Source organism: Canis lupus, chromosome 31, assembly GCF_011100685.1.
Source record: "Canis lupus familiaris isolate Mischka breed German Shepherd chromosome 31, alternate assembly UU_Cfam_GSD_1.0, whole genome shotgun sequence".
Lineage (NCBI taxonomy): Eukaryota > Metazoa > Chordata > Mammalia > Carnivora > Canidae > Canis > Canis lupus.
Window position 1 is genome coordinate 32,888,497 of NC_049252.1, and position 19,024 is coordinate 32,907,520.

General features: G+C 40.1%; 2 long non-coding RNA genes across 3 annotated transcripts in view; one reads left to right on the forward strand and one right to left on the reverse strand.

Moving 5' to 3' along the window:
- The window catches only part of LOC111093486, a 45,605-nt gene extending 40,969 nt beyond the window's left edge, over positions 1-4,636 (forward strand). For both annotated transcript variants that reach the window (XR_005382014.1, XR_005382013.1), the window contains one exon: positions 4,030-4,636. This is a non-coding gene — a long non-coding RNA (uncharacterized LOC111093486). The remainder of the gene's footprint in view (positions 1-4,029) is intronic.
- A 4,501-nt stretch (positions 4,637-9,137) lies between these two features.
- Positions 9,138-10,569, reverse strand: LOC111093538. Its single transcript, XR_005382015.1, has 3 exons — positions 10,468-10,569; positions 10,111-10,357; positions 9,138-9,616 (listed from the first exon to the last, which is right to left on the reverse strand). It is a non-coding gene; the product is annotated as an uncharacterized LOC111093538 (long non-coding RNA).
- Between the last annotated feature and the right edge of the window lie 8,455 nt (positions 10,570-19,024).

A 19,024-nucleotide genomic window follows, 5' to 3' on the forward strand; every position in this document is an offset into this window, starting at 1 on the left:
AGGGATAAATAAAATAATGCTGAAAAGTACTTAGTGTCTGGTTCACAATGTTCAAGCAATGCTTGAACTGCTGCTGGTTATTACTTATTATTATTAATCATCATCATTAATTTCAGGTATGACAATATATATCATGTACAAAAATAAATTTAAATGGATGAATTTGATAAACAATGTTAATATTTCTTATTAGAAGTAAAAGATTAATGCAATAAGAAAATAATCAAGAGAATTGAAAGTTAAAGTATGTGAAAAGTTATATCAAATAAACACAAACCAAAGAAAGCATAACAATGGAGAATCCAAGGTGAAGAAGCATAGAATATTGCAAAGATGATCATTTTATATGCACAAGGGAAAAATCACAATGAAGATAAAATTGTCATGAAATGTAATGCATTAAAAGTGTATCTCTACAATAAATAACATACAAGCATTTGGAAATACAAGAAATCAGAGAACTTGAAGCATGTTATCCTCAATATTCATGAATCAAGACCAAAATAAAAGGTTGTAGAGGATTTAAATAATGTAATTAATAAGATTCTAATTAATAGATATTAAATATTTTACCTTACAAAGATTTTGATGTGGAAATGTTCTTGAGACATCTTTGGTGCAAAAAAAAGGAGGTTTTATTAAAGCACATGGACATAGGCCACATGGGTAGAAAGAGGTGCACTGCAGTTGTGTGAGATGATTATATACTTTCAAGTTTGGAGGGGATCAGGGATAGCGTAAGTCCCTAAGGAATTTTGGAAGCAAGGTTTCCAGGATCTCGCGGGGGTTGACTATTGTTAGGAAAAGGCCAATTATTATTGTCTAATAAAACCTTAGCCATGAGACCCTTCAGATGTATATCAATGGAGCATACTCTTGGAGGATGATCACTAACATAGATCTTAGGGGGTAGAGATAAAAGAAGTTTCCAAAGGAATTTTTCTATGTTAAAGCAAACTTATAAGATTTGGGGGGTCAGGACAATGTTAAGCTAAAATTATCTTTTGCCCTTAGTAAAGTGTCAGTATTGACACAGCTGAGATCCCAGAGGAAGGTTGCTCTGCTTATTTCAAGGACTTGTCAATGGGCTGTAGGTAGTAAGGAATTTTAATTTTTTTCTTTTGACTTTGTTTCCCACATTGGATTCAATATACTCTTCTAAGTTTTTGAAAAATATTAACTGAAACACGTATCTCATATAGTTTATAAGATTTTAATAAAATTTTATTTGTCTATAACAGCCTTTCACCACAATGTGATAAAAATTAATACTGGTAAAACATTTAAAAGAATTCAATCATTTGGGAATAAAAAGCAAACTTTTCAAACATTAGCTCACTAGAAAATGAAAGTTCTAACTATAAACCATTTATAAATAACCCTGACAAACTATAGTTAAAATTATGTGCCAAGACAATTCAATGGAGGAAAGAATAGTCTTTTTAACAAATGGTTCCAGGACAAGTAGATGTCCACATGAAAAAAAATAGAGTTCAAGCCCTCTCACATGTTATATGCAAAAAAATAGTCAATGTGGATCTACACCAAAATAGAGGAGCTAACACTATCAAACCCTCAGAAGAAAACCTAAGTGTAAATCTTTGTGACTTTGGATTTGGTGATTGCTTAGACAGGACACCAAAAGCAAAAGCAACAACAACAGAAATAGATAAACTTAGCATCATCAAAATGAAACACTTTTGTGCTTCAAAGCATGCCATCAAGACAGTGGGGAAAAAAACTTCCACAGAATGGGAGAAAAATTTTGCAAATAATATACCTTATAAGGGACTTGTATCCTTAATGGATAAAGAAAACTACACAGACACACACACACACACTCACACACACACTGGAATGCTATTTGGTCACAAAAAAAGAAGTAAATCCTGACATTTGCAACAACATGGATGGACCTTGAGGGCATCCTGCTAACTGAAGTAAGTCAGACAGAGAAAGACAAATACAGTATGATTTCACTTGTATATATGCCAGTATATCAAATCATTATGTTGTATACCTAAGACTAATATGATGTTGTATGTCAATCATATCTCATTAAAAAATTATCAGTGAGGGGTACCAAAATATGCCACCCCCAAATATATCTTTGGCATAGAGATTATTTTGAACTGAAGGCCACTGAGAACAAGCAGACACAGGAAAAGCTCTGAAAACAGGGTACAGGTTTGTCTTCTGCAAAGGAAATCTTCATTAGTAGAGATGTGTCTTCTCCTGTACCTGGAAGAGAGGGACACTTAAGAACAAAGAAGGCATCAATTTAAATGTGCAGAACAAATCTTACTAAGCAACTCTTTTTTTTTAAAAAGATTTTATTTATTCATGAGAGACACACAGAGAGAGGCAGAGACACAGGCAGAGGGAAAAGCAGGCTCCCCATGAGGAGCCCAAGGTGGGACTCCATCCCTGGATCACGACCTGAGCCAAAGACAGACTTCCAACCACTGAACCACCCAGGTGCGCCTAAGCAACTCCTGTTTACCATACTTTTCATGGTCACCTTCCCACAAATTGCCTCCCTGACCAAAAGTTCCCAAACCCATTTTCTGTAGATCTAACCTTTGGGTTACTGACTACCCACTCCCCTGTTCATTTGCTTGTGCCTAGTCTAATTCACAGACCCCAGCTGGAGAACCTAGAATGGAGGAGACCTTCCTCCCCTCGTAGCAGGAAAGGGGAAAGCTATTGAGTTGATAGATTAATAAATCTGAAAGCTAGCTATATAAATAAGAGAAACTCAACAACAGACATGCATTCATTTTTAATTTTTACTATTTTGATTAAACGAATTGGATTCAAATAAAGATACGCAAATGTGGGAGTAAAAAAATATGAGTACAGATTCAGAGAAAACTAAACAAATAAGGATAACCTTAAAATACATGTTCTATAAATAAATTTGATATTTTTATGAAAAGCACATTTTTCTGGCCAACTGTAAATTATAAAACTTTACTTGAAAAGAAGCAGGAAACCTGAATAGTCCAATGACTATGCATGCTTCTAAAAGTCTTTTTCAGAGATTTTTAAATCACTTCAAGATTTCAAGGTCAAGTGGCTTTATACAAAATACTTTCTACTGTATATAATATAGCACATATGCCTAATCTATAGTTATATTTAAATCTCAATTTATTTTCATGAAGTTATATTAACTTGATACCAATGCTTGAGAAAGCACCAAACCCGCTCAACTTAAAAAAAAAATAGCAGATGAGACACTCTCACTTATGAATGTAGGTGCAAGAATTCTAAATGAAATCCTAACAAATCAATTTCAGTGCTAAATAAAAACGAGAACATACCACACGATCAAATAGAATTATTCCAGGAATGTAAGAACAACACTGCACTAGGAAATCTATCAATTTAATATATCATGTCTACAGTTGAAGGGAAAAGCTACACAATTATCTCTACTGAAAATGCATTCAAAATGAGGATGCATTTAAAAAATTAATAGACTTTAGGGATCCCTGGGTGGCGCAGCGGTTTGGCGCCTGCCTTTGGCCCAGGGCGCGATCCTGGAGACCTAGGATCGAATCCCACGTCGGGCTCCCGGTGCATGGAGCCTGCTTCTCCCTCTGCCTGTGTCTCTGCCTCTCTCTCTCTCTCTGACTATCATAAATAAATAAAAATTTAAAAAAAAATAGACTTTATTTTTTAGAGCAGTTTTAGGTGTGCTCCCCCCAAAATGAGTGGAAAGTACAGAGAGATTCCATATCCTTTCTCTTCCTGCAGTCTTCTCTACTATTAACATCTTACATTAGGGGCGTTCATTCGTTCTAAGTGATGAGCGCCTCTTGATACGCTGTTACTAACTCCAGTCCATAGTTTACATTAGGATTCACTCCTGGTGTTGTACCTTCTGTGGGTTTGGACAACTATATATTGCCCCATATTCACCATTACAGCATCCTACAGATTTCACGGTCCTAAAACTCCCTGTGTTTCATGTATTCACCTTTCCCTCCTCCCAAGTCTCTGATCCTTTTATTATCTCCACAGCTTTGAATTTTCCAGAATGTCATCTCATAGTAAAGGGAAGCAGAATATGATGCCCCAAAAATGTGACTGAGGGACTTCAGGACATGCCACTCTAACATATGCTGCTTTGGTACACTGATTACTTTGAGCTGAAGACATCTGAAAACAGCAGGTGCAGGAGAGATTCTGATCTCCATCATCTGCCTTAAGTCAGATCCTGCAAAAAGACCTCAACTGTCATCAATCCCCTCCGGGAGTGCCTTCATCAGGGATGAGGGACTCTCGTCACCGAAGACGAGCTTAGAAGTGGGCATTGCACCCAGACACACTCTGTTCTGAACTTTCAGACCCCCCACCCCTTGCCCCGGCATCAAGTCTCCTGAGGGCCCATTTTTCCCTGTGTATCTCCCAGGTGCACATGAGACAGAAATGTTAATAGACTTATTTTTGTTCTTTTCTTGTTAATCTGTCTTTTACTGCAGGAGTCTCAGCTAAGAACTCAGAAGAGTAGAGGGAAAATTATTTTTCCTTCCCTACAGCAGGAATCATATAGTATGTAGCTTTTCAAATTGGTGTTTTTTACTTATCAACATGAATTTAAGGTTCTTCTATGTCTTTTCATGGTTTACAGTTCATTTTTTTTGCAGTTATAAATAAAGCTGCTGTTATGAATAAACATTCATGTGCAGGTTTTGCTCTGAACATAGGTTTTCAACTCATTTTGCTAAATACCAAGGAGTATGATTATTAGGCCATATATATAGTAAGGGCATATTTAATTTTGTAAGAAAAAACCCCAAAATGAGTCTTTTTGAAAAAGATTTTATTTATTTACTTAGCACAGAGAGAAAGCACATAAGTAGGGGGAGGGGCAGAAGGAGAAGCAGCCTGATGTAAGGCTTGATCCCAGGACCCCTGAGATCATGAGCCAAAGGCACACACTCAACCAACTGAGCCACCCAGATGCCTCACCAAACTGACTTTCAAAGTCACTCTAGGATTCTGTTTTCACACCAGAAATGAATATGAGTTTCTCTTGCTCCATAGCCCACATCTGGTGTTGTTAGTGCTTTGCATTTTGGCATTCTAATAGGTGAATAGAGGTAGCTCCTTGTTTTAATTTGCAATTCCCTAATCACGTAGAGCATCTTTTCATATACTTATTTGCCATCTGTATATAGTATTTGGTAAGGTATCTGTTCAGCTCTTCTGCTTATTTCTAAATTGTTTGTTTTCTTATTGTTGACTTTTAAGAGTTCTTTGTATATTTTGGATACTAGTCCTCTACTAACATGTGCTTTGAAAAAACTTTCCCTTAGAGAGGATTGTTTGTTCATTTTTGAAGAATGTCATCTGCAAAACAGAAGTTTTTAATTTTAATGGAATCCACATATTAATTTTTTTCTTTTACTGACTGTGCTTTTAGATCTAAGAAGTTATTGCATCTGGCTGGCTGAGTTGGTAAAGCATCAGACTCTTGACCTCAGTTGTGAGTTCAAGCCCCACGTTGGGTGTAGGGATTACTCAAAAATAGACCTAAAAAGTTATTGCTAAACTCAAGGTCATCTAGGTTTTTCTCCTAAATTAACTTCTTGGAGTTTTACAAGATACATTTTTTAATTAGAAAAAGTGGAAACTCTGAATAAGTAGGGTCCCCACCAGATTTTTTAGATAGAGACTTTAGTGAGGGGACAGCTTGAAACAAGCTTGGCAAAGCTAAGGACACATACAAAGGTGGTGAGACGCCTAGAGATAGCACCCATGGTAAGCTACCCCTTATTCAGAGGGGGAAAGAGAAGAGGTCGTGCTGGCAGCTAAGCAATGGGAAAGGGGCTATTACTGTGGACTCAACTATTACTAAAATTTTTACTTTGGGGTGGGGAGAGAGAGAGTCAAGGAAGAAATATGATCACCTTTCTCCTTATCTTCCAGTGTCGTATCAGTGACCCTAGTTGGCCAGACCCAATAGAAGGCAGCCAGCAAACGAGGCTAGGGAGTGGAGTACAGTTTACAAAAGCTATCCTCCTGAGGCACAGAGCTGAGCAGAGACAGGTGGGAAGTCCATGTAGGAGGGGGCACATGCAGAATAGGGACCATGAGCTCTCTGCATGACAAAAAATCCTCAAGGCACACTTTAACTCTTATAGACCAGGGTTCTAAGCTGAACCATGCACTTAGCAAATGCATGATCAAGATGAGTTAACACTTCTATTTCTTTGTTAAACTGGGAATAATACAACCCTGCATCATAAATTTTGAGATGACTGTATTAAATATCTACTGTATTAAGTATTGATGAGTATTCATTATATACTAGCAACTGCTGGAACTACTACTACTATTACTAGTTTAGACATTTTTGTTAGAGGAAGAAAAGAAACAGCAAAATCAGAAATGTAAGCATTATCTCTTAATAGAGGACATACATGAAATTAAGAGCCAAAGCCATACCTGCCATAGAGATATTAAAATGCCCCACTAGGGCAGCCCTGGTGGCACAGCAGTTTAGTGCTGCCTGCAGCCTAGGGCGTGATCCTGGAGACCCTGGATGGAGTCCCACATCAGGCTCTCTGCATGGTGCCTGCATCTCCCACTGCCTGTGTCTCTGCCTCTCTGTGTGCCTCTATGAATAAATAAATTAAAAAAGAAACGTTTTAAAAATAAATAAATAAAATGCCCCACTAAAACCGAGAACCAGGGAGGGAAGTTTTCTCCACTGTTATCATCTAATGTTCTAGAAATTTCAGTCAACATAGTGTGATATGTAACATTGGAAAGAGAAGAAATGTACCTTTTTATTATTTTTAGAGAATGATAATTCTCTGTCTAGAAAGATCCCCCACCCAAATTTTAAAATTAAGTGGCTAGACACATAAGGAATTCATAAGCAACAATGGCTTTTCTAAAATTCAGAAAAAAGTTATGTATAATATTTAATGGAAATAATTCCCCTTTTACAATGGTAACACAAAATACGAAGACCCTAAGTGAACTTATGAAGAATTTTGCAAACAAGGTGAAGGCAGCCAAAAAATCTGATAGCTACATGAGAAAAGAATATATTAAATGAAAATCATTCACTTATAGGGTTAATGTAATTGCATTTAAATTCCCAGTGGGATTTATTGAAACATGTTCAAGTAAAATTAAGATTCATCTAGAATAAATTCATGAGTAGAGCTGAAAAAAGATAACAGAAACAAAATAGAAAAAGATTGACTTGTGATATTTGTTGTACTAGATGTAAAAACATGGTTTAATATTAATATAATTAAAAACAGGTGGTGGTGGTGGCACAGACTACTAGAACAAGGAATGAAGTAGAAACTCCAGAAGCAGAATAAGGACATTAATATGATAAACTTAAATATGTATTCTGATATATTACCCTCAAGTAAATACCAGGTGGATTAAAGATGTAAATGTTGACAATCAGCCTTGATAAAAATCCTGGAAGAAAACGTGGCAGATTGTAGATCTCAGAATGGAAAAGGGCTTTATGAGAATAAAGGCAATACAGAATAGTCACCCTGGACGCCCTTGAGTCAGATCTATGGTCACATCTTTCTCAGGGATTGCTGAATGCCATTTCACTCCAGGCACTGAAGGGGGCCAAGTTTCCCTGAGATGCACAACCCAGGAGCGGTGATGGTGCACAACGTGTCTATTAGAGGATGCTCCTCATCATCATGATCAACCTTTGTAGAGCACATACGATGTGCCAGACATTAAACATTTAATGTGCCTTAATTCATCAGAGGCTCACACTAGAAATATGAGGTGGATGCCGTTGTTGTTATTAGTATCTGTCATTTGATAGATAAAGAGAAGCTTACAGGGATAGATGACTCAAGACCACAGGTGGTGGAGTCTACTGACTTTCAAAGCTTATGCTCCCAGTGATCAAGCTGTTTATTCTCAGCCTTGATTCCCTCAAAACTGTGAAATGGGAACTACCTGGCAAGGCTATCTTCAGATGGACAAGCAACATATGTAGTGCATTCATCACAGTAAATGACGTATAATGAAACAAAACAAAGGAATTAAAAATAATGAAGAGCAATGATAAGGATACACATAAATCTGGATGAATGCTAATTGTATAAATAATAATATCACTTTGTGAGATCTAAAATAGAAAATTAAAATAGACAACAAAAATAGCACTTTTTTTAAAAAAAAAGATTTTATTTATTCATTCATGAGAGACACAGAGACATAGGCAGAGGGAGAAGCAGGCTCCCTGAGGGGAGTCTGATGTGGGACTCAATCCCATGACCCCGGGATCACTACCTGACCTAGAGGCAAGACGTCCAACCACTGAGCCCAGATGTCCCCAAAATAGCACTTTAATAAGTCAATAATACCTGTTGTAATCAATCTCCAAGAAAATACTGCCTCCTCCAATTTTTTTAGTATAATTAACAAGCTAACAGAAGAAGTATAATGATAAATTATTACATAAATCCAAAAAATCTTAGGAAAGGACAGGAAATATAGAAGAGTCAGGGCAAATAGAAAACAAATAGCAAAGTGGTAGATTTAAGCCTAAATTATAGTATATTTAAACAGACTAAGTATTTCAATTGAAATATTAAGTTCCTCAGACCAGATAATAAAATAAAGCAAAGTTGAACATCCTGTTCATAAGAGACACATCTTATATATAAGATATATCAACCAGTAAAGGATGGGAAAAAATATTATGCAAACCAAAAGTTACAAAGTCAGAGCTAAAAGTGGTTCATTTCAGAGCAAAAAGAGTTTCAACCTTGGGGCACCTGAGTGGCTCAGTTGGTTAAGTGTCTGACTTTGGCTCAGATCGTGATCCCAGGGTCCTGGGATGATCATGCATCGGGCTCCATGCTCCACGATGAGTCTGCTCCTCCTTCTCCATCTCCCCCTCCCCTGGGTTCATGCCCTGTCTCTCAAATAAATATAATCTTGAAAAAAATTGCAACTTTAAATGAAATGATCTTAAATTTGTTTGTAACTAATAACATAACCTCCAAATATATAAAATACAAAAAAGGACAAGTCTACAAAGAGAAAAAATCCAGTCATGGTGGAAACCTATGTAAGTCAGGTTTTCCAGAGAAACAGAACTAAAAGGATATATATACCAAGACATTTATTTTAAGGTTTTGGCTCACATGACTGTGGAGCTGGCAAGTCCAAAATCTGCAGGGGAGGCTGGCAGACTGAAACTCAGGCAGGAGTTGATGTTGCAGTTCTTAGGCACAATTTTTTCTCCTCCGGGGAAACATCAATTTCTCCTCGTATGGTCATCAACTGATTGGGTGAGGCCCACCCACATTCTTGAGGGTAGTCTTTACTTAAAGTCAACTAATTGTGTTAATCACTTCTACAAAATACCTTTACAGCAACACCTAGATTATTACTTAATTGGATAGTTAGGTACCATACCCCTTCCAAGTAGGGTACCCTATCCAAAATGTGTGTTACATTTTAATTTTTTAAAAAAGGGCAGTGAGCAAGAGTAAACCAATGGGTTGGTAATTGCGGCAAGTTGGGTCCTCTGGGAACTGAGAGTCTGAGACAGAGATTAGCATGCAGGACTCTTCAGGGACTGTCTTTGGATCCACAGCTGTGGAAGGGAGAGTGAGGGAAGCAGGATTTAGGAAGGGGCAGAGCTGAGATGCAATGCAGGGTCAGTGGTAACCTTGGCCAACCCTCCCAGGAGATCAGAAGATGGGATGACCTTTCAGAACTGTACTGAGCTGGAGCAACAAGCCTGAATCTTATGCATCCCAAATCAAGTGAACACTGGAGGCAGGGCATCTTGGAAGGAGGATGTCCTCCTGGGTGAGGCAGCTCCTCAGCTGAGGCCACTTGGAAAGGGGCTGACAGCTGAGGGCCACGTGCAGTAGGGCTCTGGGAGCTGGGGCAATGAATCCTTCAATCTTATTGGGACCTGGGCCACACATCACTGGATGTGCATTTAGAATCATGTTTGGATTCCTAACATGTTTATCTTCGTTGTCAAGGGCATGACGTAATGTCCATTATTTTAAACACATAGAAGAAGGGTGTCGGTACCACCTGATGGGGTCATAAAGGAAACTGATGTCTCCTCCTTACCATGTATATAAGTGGTGGCCCTTCTCAAAGGCTGAATGAGCTCACAACTCCAAGAAGAACCCTGGCTGGGGTCCCAGACTCCAGTGTGTCACTGATTCATCTCAGCCACAGCTACTCTTGAATGTGGAGTAGACTTGCTCTTCTATCAGCCAAGGATCTCGCCTTGGGCCACAGATCATCTGTGGGGGCATCTTGCCTGGGTTTCCGGAGGGGCCATGCCCTGCATTCCCCTGGATCTGAGGGTGAACTGTGAAGAACAAGAATGGAACGAATGTTAAGATAATGTGGCGGATGATCTCTTCTGTTTCCTTAGCTCCACTCACTGAGCAAAAATGACCCCATCCCTATCTCTTTTACCGTGAGAAAGGGCTTCATTCATTCAGCGTGGCATTTGTTGAGTGCCTGCTGTGAGTTTATGCTTTCCCACCTTGCCAAAGACAGTGCATGACTCCTTAGAACGTTGCTTCCTTTAGTCATTGATTATGAGTAACTCACATTCTTTCATTATAATGCTTCCTTGGAAACTCATCATGGGAGATATAGACTGGCTCATACGTTTCCCAGATGGAAGTTCGGCTGCCAGCAGGGAACTCTGAAAATTCTGAGCAAGTGAAGACTGCAGATGATGAATACACAGCATGATTGTGGTTAAATTATATATATATAATATATATAATTAATATAATATATATATTAAGCTAAAATGTCCATGAACTACTTTGTGTAAGCACAGATACCAAGTCATTATAGAGTTCTTATTCCTAAACAATTTAGAATACTTTGTCCTTTAGGATGCATGCTGGACAATTATGTCATGACTGAGTGACTCAATTCTCTTATTTAGTTTACTTTTAGCAATTTTCCTTCTCCTAAGTAAATACATCGATACCATATTAGAACAGGACCAGCAAGATCTATCTGTATATCTCTCTATCTAGATATATAGAAAGAGAGAGAGGAGAGAGATTAATTATAAAGCATTGGCTCACATGATTATGGAGGCTGAGAAGTCCCACAGTCTCGTCTGCGAGCTAAAACCTCAGGAGAAGTCAAGAGCACCAAGGGTGGGAGGAAGGGCAAATTGATTTCCCAGCTCCGCTGTCATCAGTCTGAGAGCAAATTCAAACTTCCTCACGGACACACCTGGAAGAGTGTCTAATCAGATATTTGGGCATCCCTTGGCTTCGCAGACACAAACTGAAGTTAAACAATTATAATATAAACTTGGGGGAAAATATATTTTAAAACATAATATGTCATGAACTAGTTTTAGAGGCATCAGATAAAAAAGAGAGTAATGCTGTGTTGGGTATTCTGTGTGGGGCTGTCCAGATCCACTTCCACTCTTTCCCATCATGTTCAGAGCCCCAGGAAGCTGACCTCTATGAAGGGCCCCCCCTGGACCCCTTTGTCTATGGCATTCCATGGGATTTGACCCATGAAGCCCCAGAGGAAACTGGGGATAAAATGGTTGGGGTGTTTGTGTTCCTTCAGGCCACGGGTCAGCAGCAGGTGCATTCCTGGGCTAATGGCCACTGTCTCTCAGTCACAAGTCTCTGTGGGTGGCTGGTATCCTCTCTCTCTGCTGTCCCCTCATCCTAGAGGAGATGTGGCTCTCCAGTGGTTGCCGCCCATGGATGATGCTTCCATATCCATTGTTGGTTCCATAGCTGTGCCCACATCTTGGCATCTGTCTGATTCCTGCCAGCACTCTAAAGAAGTGTTTTTCGGAGGTGGTGAGTTGATGCAGTTGGTTCAGTGTCTGATTCTTGGTTGGTTTCAGCCCAGGTTGTGATCTCAAGGTCGGTCTTGAGTTCAAGCCCCACCTTGTGGTCTGTGCTCAGCATGGAGTCTGCTTGAGACTCTCTCTTCCTCTCCCTCTGTCCCTCCCCCACCTGTTCTCAATCTCTCTCTCTCTCAATAAACAAACAAACAAACAAACAAACAAACAAATACAATCTTTTGAAAAAAAGAAGCATTTTCAGCATTGGTTTGTGCTGCATGCATTTACCTCAGGACCCCCTCTATTCCTCATTGATCAGAATTGTGAATTTTTTCTTCCCATGGCATTAAATTGCCTTCAATAAAGCATACTGACCCTAAAGTTCAAGGAGGGAAAAATTGGAACTAGTTCCAGCTTTTTAAGGAGGGCATTACATGAGAGTTGGGAAATGTTAAATACAAGCATTCACATATGTTCCTCCTCAAATAAGCATACATACACAGACTCACACGCACACACACTTTGTGAAAAACTGTGTGCCCCATGTTGTTTCCTGTTCCTCGTAGAACTGGAAGTACTGATTAGAGCAATGAGCTCTGACTCGGCACTTTATTGAACTAAACATGAACTGTTGACATCTCTCATTAACTGGTTTCCTTTCTTTTATCAGTTAAATTGAAGTTTTTTACTTAATGTAAGATTTGAAGTTTCTGTCTCAGAGCTTCCCAAGACTAGCTACTTTTATCTGCTCTTATTTTTATCTCAAAATCTAGCACTTGAATGGCTCAGATCTTTAAGTGTCTGCCTTTGGCTCAAGTCATGATCCCAGGGTCCTGGGATTAAGCCCCTGCATCGAGCTTCCTGCTCAGTGGGGAGTCTGCTTCTCCCTCTGTTACTCCCCCACCGCTGCTCATGGTCTCTCTCTCTCTCTCAAATGAATAAATAAATTTTTTTTTTAAATCTAGATTTATATGTAATTCCAAACACTGACATTAATTTTGCTTTTTTTCTTTCATTTCAGTTTTGAGACACTGCTTTCAATTCTTTTGAGTATATATCCAGAAGTAGAATCCTGGATCGTGCAAGAATTCTGTGTCTGATTTTTGAGGAATGGCTCTGCTGTTTTCCACAACAGCTGTGCTATTTTATATTCACTCCAGCAGTGCACAAAGGTTCTGATTTCTCCATATTCTTGCCAACACTTGTTATTTTCTGTTTTTTTCTAATTTTTTTTTTAAATATAGAGCATTGTTCTATCTGATTATAAATCGACCATGGCAGTCTTCACCAAGTTAGAAAAAGTGTTCACATCACTCATTCCTCCAGGGATAGAGACATTTGTGAAACATCAAATTCAATTAACATTGATAAATATCTTCATCTGTGAGGGGGTTATGACTGGATTTTACAACTGCTTCTTACACTTCCAGACGACAAACTCCTTTTTCAGTGAGCATCTTAAAGAACAATTTAATTCATATCTCAACTATTCTATATTGAGGGTCACTATGTACTAGGTGTCTTCTAGCTATATGGGCTCAGCAGTGAACAAAACCCTTAAAAAGGTTACAAACAATTTGGAATCCCAGTGTTGCAGTCTTTTCTTTAGAGATAATAACTTTTTTAGGTTAACTAGCAAGTAAGCACCCTCCTGACCTCACTGTTATTTCTCAGCCAATGAGTTCCTGGCTCTGGAAAGACAAGAGACAGACTTCTACAGTCCTTAATTTGTACTTGTCTATGGCATTTACCACTTGCAATGTGTGAATGTATTTTCTTGCCAGACTTTGAGCTTCTTGAGGGAAAATTTCATTTGTATTTGATTCCCTACAATTATCCACGCCATTTTGCACAAAAGCAAGCAAGGGGTGTGTATTTTTGACTTGCTGAACATTAATCAACTGGCCTAAGCCTCCACAATTTCTTGGGTCATTCCTTTTTTTTTTTTTTAGATTTTATTTATTTATTCACGAGAGACACACAGAGAGAGATAGAAGCAGAGACGCAGGCAGAGGGAGAAGCGGGCTTCATGCAGGGAGCCCAACGTGGGACTCGATCCCGGGTCTCCAGGATCACACCTTGGGCTGAAGGCGGTGCTAAACCCCTGAGCTACCAGGGCTGCCCTTTTAGGCCATTCCTGAAAAGTTGCAGCTCCCATGGCAGGGACAATGGTGGTTCTAGACCTCCAAGAAGAGGGTTGAATAGGTAATCCAAATCCTCTTCCTGCCCACTGGACACTCCCCTGGCTTCTCCTACTGGTGGGCTTATTGGGCTGCACTCATGCCCTACAGGTGAGAGAGCTGCGTATACTCACTAGTCTCTTTTAGTTTGTGTTTTCTGTAGGAAAAAAAAAAAAAAAACAAGCCTAGTTCAGTCTTGGAATGCCTTGGAAACTAGAAGGAAAGTCTATTCACTCTCCTACAGCAGGCTTGATTAAGCCCTCCTCCCCAAGCCTCCACCCCCACACGTCTTTGCCAGGTAATAAGATGTGGCTGGCAGACATCAAGTAGCATAGTGGAGGGTAAATCCTCTTTTGTGAAATGCAGCTCCACCTTCCTCCCATTTGGCCTTGGGTGTTGTTTTGCTATTTTATGAGTCTGAATGTAATTAGTCACAATTAAAATCTGAATTCTCTAAGTATATACGCAGTCCAATTTCATCTGAAGCAATAAAAAATGAATAACTCACAGTGACTTTATTACTTCTGTTTCTCAGGTTTGGGAGTGGGGGGCAGAATAATGAAGAGGTGTTTTCACAGCATCCAATTGGCATGCAAGACCTTCAGGGGACAGAGTGCCCATAGCTCAAGTTCATTTCACCTGATCCATCGAATTGTATGAGTCGGGGCAAGTTCCTGGTACAAATGCCCAGAGGTCTTTTGTGAGCAAAGGGAAGGAGAGGGCTCCTGTTTGGAGACAAAAGACTCCCAAACTCCTTGTTACTTGTCTACTTCCGCTTCTGAGCTCTGTCGCTGTTTGCTTCATTTATTTCTACCCCAAATACCAAATGAATAGGACATAACCTGCCTGAGAGCTCGAACTAGTTATAGTTGATTCTTGGGAATCACAAATGTGTGCTAAGCATTATTGACACTGAAGACGACATAACCTTCTCCAGAAATGGTTCTAAATTCTCACCTTTTCTAAATCCTTTCTCTCTCCCTCTTCTGTAACCTAGCTTGGTCCTCCCCTTCCTCTACTCTGCCGACTTTTTGTTGGAAGCCTCACACAGGGATGGATGCAGGACAATATGGCACCTCTACTCATGGAACTTACATGCTACCATACCAGCAGCTGTCACGATTACAGAGCACTTACCGAGTAAGAAGCACGTGCTTGCTTACTTAAAAACACACAGGGCTCAAAATCTACATCATTTTCTCTTTCCATTGGTTCAAATTCACACCAAGCAGATCAATCCATTCCATCCTTGGATTACGTTTTTATCTGCTCACGTCTTCTCTTCCCACCGACAGCCCTGGCTCCAGACTTTGACTTGGTCACAGCCAGGGTTGTTCAATTCCATCTGAGACAATAAAAAATAAATAACTCACAGTGACCTTATTACAGTGAATTGTGTCCACCAGAAAGATAAGGTCAAGTCTTGACCCTTCATACTTGTGAATGGGACCTTATTTGGCAATAGGGTCTTTGCAGGCAAAATGAAGTTAAAATGAGATCGTACTGGATTAAGGTGGGTCCTAATCCAATGACTAATATCTTTTTTAAGAACAAGGAAATTTAGACACAGAGACACACAAGGAGAAGGCCATGGGATGATGAAGGGAGAGATGGGTTCATGTGTCTCCAAGTCAAGAAATGCCAATGGTCGATGGGCAACCCCAGAAGCTAGGAGACACACGTGAAACAGGTAGTCCTTCAGAGCCTGCAGTGCAATAACTCACAGATAGTTCCCGTTGCCTCCTGGTACCCCATCTCCCATCACCGGTTGCTGTCCCATGCTGCACACTGCTTTCGGGGACAGGTCAGTGCTGAGCAGAGAACTCGGTCATGGGAAAGGCACAAGAATATGGAGAGGGATTTTGAGACAGGAAATTGATGATAGTCATTTAAACCACTGGATACTTGCAGAAATCTCATGGTGGTCACAGAACCTCCCCCAGACATGGAATCAGGGACTCAAAGCACAGAGAGCCAACTGCTGCCATCTCAGTGACATTCACATGGTCTCACTGTGTCCTGTCTGCTGGGGCCACTACCTGCACTCACAAGGGAGGAAGCTGAGGGTCTGTGTGTGTGTGGGGGGGTGAATCCAACTATGGGATCTAAGCCCAGAACTTTCTGCTCCATATCAAGTATTCTTCCTTATGTGACCGTACCTCCACATCAGCATACTGACTTATGTATTTTTTCCCCACCCTATCTTGCTCTTGACTTGTCTGGGTTTCTCTCTTTCTCTCTGCATCTGTTCACCCTTTAAGGTCCAGTTTAAATCTAATTTTGTCTGTTATAATTTTCCCCAAGCACTTCAGCCGAAATAGATCTGAACTAGCTCTCCTGAACACAACTTAATGGCATACATATAATTCTATTTGGCACGGCTGAGGACTTCCTGATTTATCTCTCTCTTCAATTACTGTCTTGGTTTTTCTTGCATCTCCTCTTGGTAGTGATTTTTTTCAGGATTGTTGTCAGCTCCCTGGTGCAGTCCATAATTTATATTCCTTTGTACATCTAGCAGGTCCCAGAACAGCTCCTTGCCCAAGGATGCTCAGTAGACTCCGGTGTCTTGGTTCTCAATAACACCATCTGCTCTGGATTTGTTAGCTCCGGGACATTCCTTAAACATCCCAGCTCAGTTCCCTTCCCTTTGACGTGAGGAGTCTGACCTAGCAACTTTAGGTTTTCTCCAGTCTTATTAGACCAGGAAACTGCTCCTTTGGCTGAGAGCCACTCCAATAGGAGGGGAAGTGGGCCTCCTGTGGCCCAATACCAAGGCACATGGGGCCTCCGCAAGCTTCACCTATACCAGGTTCACCAGGTAGTCCGGCTATGGCTTTGACCTTGGTGTTGGAAGGAAATGAAGGCCAGGTGTGATGCTGGCAGTGACTCTGTGTGGCTCAGGTGTCTGCCTGATGTTCCATCTAGGACACATATTGGGATGTATCCACCTAGGATACATCTAGGATACATACATTCCAGATCTCAACAGGACAGATCTGTCTTCTCACACATGCCCAGAAAGGTTTTGCAACACTCATACAGGGGCTGTGGTCTCCAGGGTTCTGGGGAATGATATTCTGAATGGTAACAGTAATTAGTATACTTGTCCCTGTTCATAGGGCCTTCTAGGAAAGCAAGTGACATAGATGGACAGGTATGTTGGCGTGTGTTGGGGGTTTTGGAATGGAAACTTAGGGGGGTATTTGAATCTCTACTTTATCTTTTCTTATTGAATATGACATTTCCTCCCCACCTTACACACACAGTATAATCTTGTGGATGCCTTTCCCCAGTGCAGGTTCATAAAAACCCCAAGCTCTGCAGATAAGTATAGGCAACTGACTTTTTGTGAAGCAGGGGAAAACTTTTACACAGCTTAATTTTTAAAAGCATAATTATAGATATCCAGATGCTGATGGGATGTGACGGTTTAGGAAGTAACATTCCCTTGATAGGCGTAGCATCACCCTTTACTGCACTGAATTCCCACAACCAACCATATACCCCAGAGAGAACCATGCAGACATGGGCAGAAGAGAATTCTCCATTTCAGCTACTGTTAGCAATCCCTGGTAGTATCCACATAGTATTGCAGGCAGGGAATGTGAGAGAAGAAGAAGATTTTTGTCCTTAAAGAGGGATCAGTTAACTGACAATCATACATAACTTCAGGTATAATCATATAAGAAACAAGCAATGTGAGATTATTTATTTCTATGGTGGACCAATTTTATGCTCATTTTACTGCACTTAATTCCTTCTCATTCTCCTAAAAAGCATAAATCCTCATCATGTGCACTCTGAGCACGAGATTTCAAGCTCTGTGTCTTGTGTCAGAGGCAAATGCTGTCAACATCACTATTTTAGAATGACAATTGTCACAGTGATGTGTGATTATCATCTGTAGATATGATAAAAGAGGGCAACAAAGGAGTATTTGGAGATGTGAAAAATGTGGTTTCTAGCTTTAATTACATGTCATATTTAGAATTCAATGATAATATCTGATCCACGTCTTCCACATGCTGTCAACCTGAGGCCACCTTTTAGGGCACTGGTTCTAGCCCAGGGCTGATTTTGCCTCACCCTAATCTTGATGGGGACATTTTTGATTGTCATAGCTAGGGAGGGTCCTACTGACATCTAGGGGTGAAGGCCAGGAGTGCTGTTAAGCGATCTACAACACACAGGACTGTCCTCCAACCCAAAAAGTCACCTGGTCCCAAATGTCAGAGGGGCTGAGATAGAGAAACCCCAGCCACGCTGAAGAAACAGCAATTCTACTCTTCCTTTATGATAACCCACAGTTCAGCTTTGAATCCTATTTTGTCCAAGATGGCCCAAGTGTCATGACCAGAGGGTTGACCTCAGAAGAACTTCACCTTCCTGTGAGTGCAGAGAGAGACATTGTGTCCAGGGTAAGTATGGTTTGTCACTATAGCACTCCCTGGGAGATTAGCTGACATTTCATGCTTCAGTGTCTGAAATACTCCTTCTCAGTTTGCCTTCCTGATATTTTGTTGAGACTCTGATTAAACTTGACTGAGGATGCTTAGATGCTGGTCAGATATTACTCTGAAGGATACTACCACCTGGAAGCAAGGGAAAAGGAAAAATGAGGAAGAAAAGGAAAAAAAATTAAAAATTGTTTTCATTTGAAACATTTCCAAAGCTTGATGGGGCTCAAATAGAGTATCATTAATTATCTCAATAGCTGAAAAGATAATGCAAATGCTAAAAACACAGCTATCAAATGTTATGGCATCTGGGAACCCTAGTGGCTGGCTACTTAAAATGGTTTTTCAGGATAATTTTACTGTACTTCAGCATAATAAGCTGGAGAGATGCTGGTGGATCTCACAGCGGCTTCCCCTCTGGCCCTGCTCTCTGCTAGGAAGGAGCCCCAAAGTCTCCAATACCACACTGTAGTAAAAGAAATCCAACACGATGCCCATTATTTGGCAACATTTGATTGCTACACCATTGGACGGTATTATTTAGAGATCCT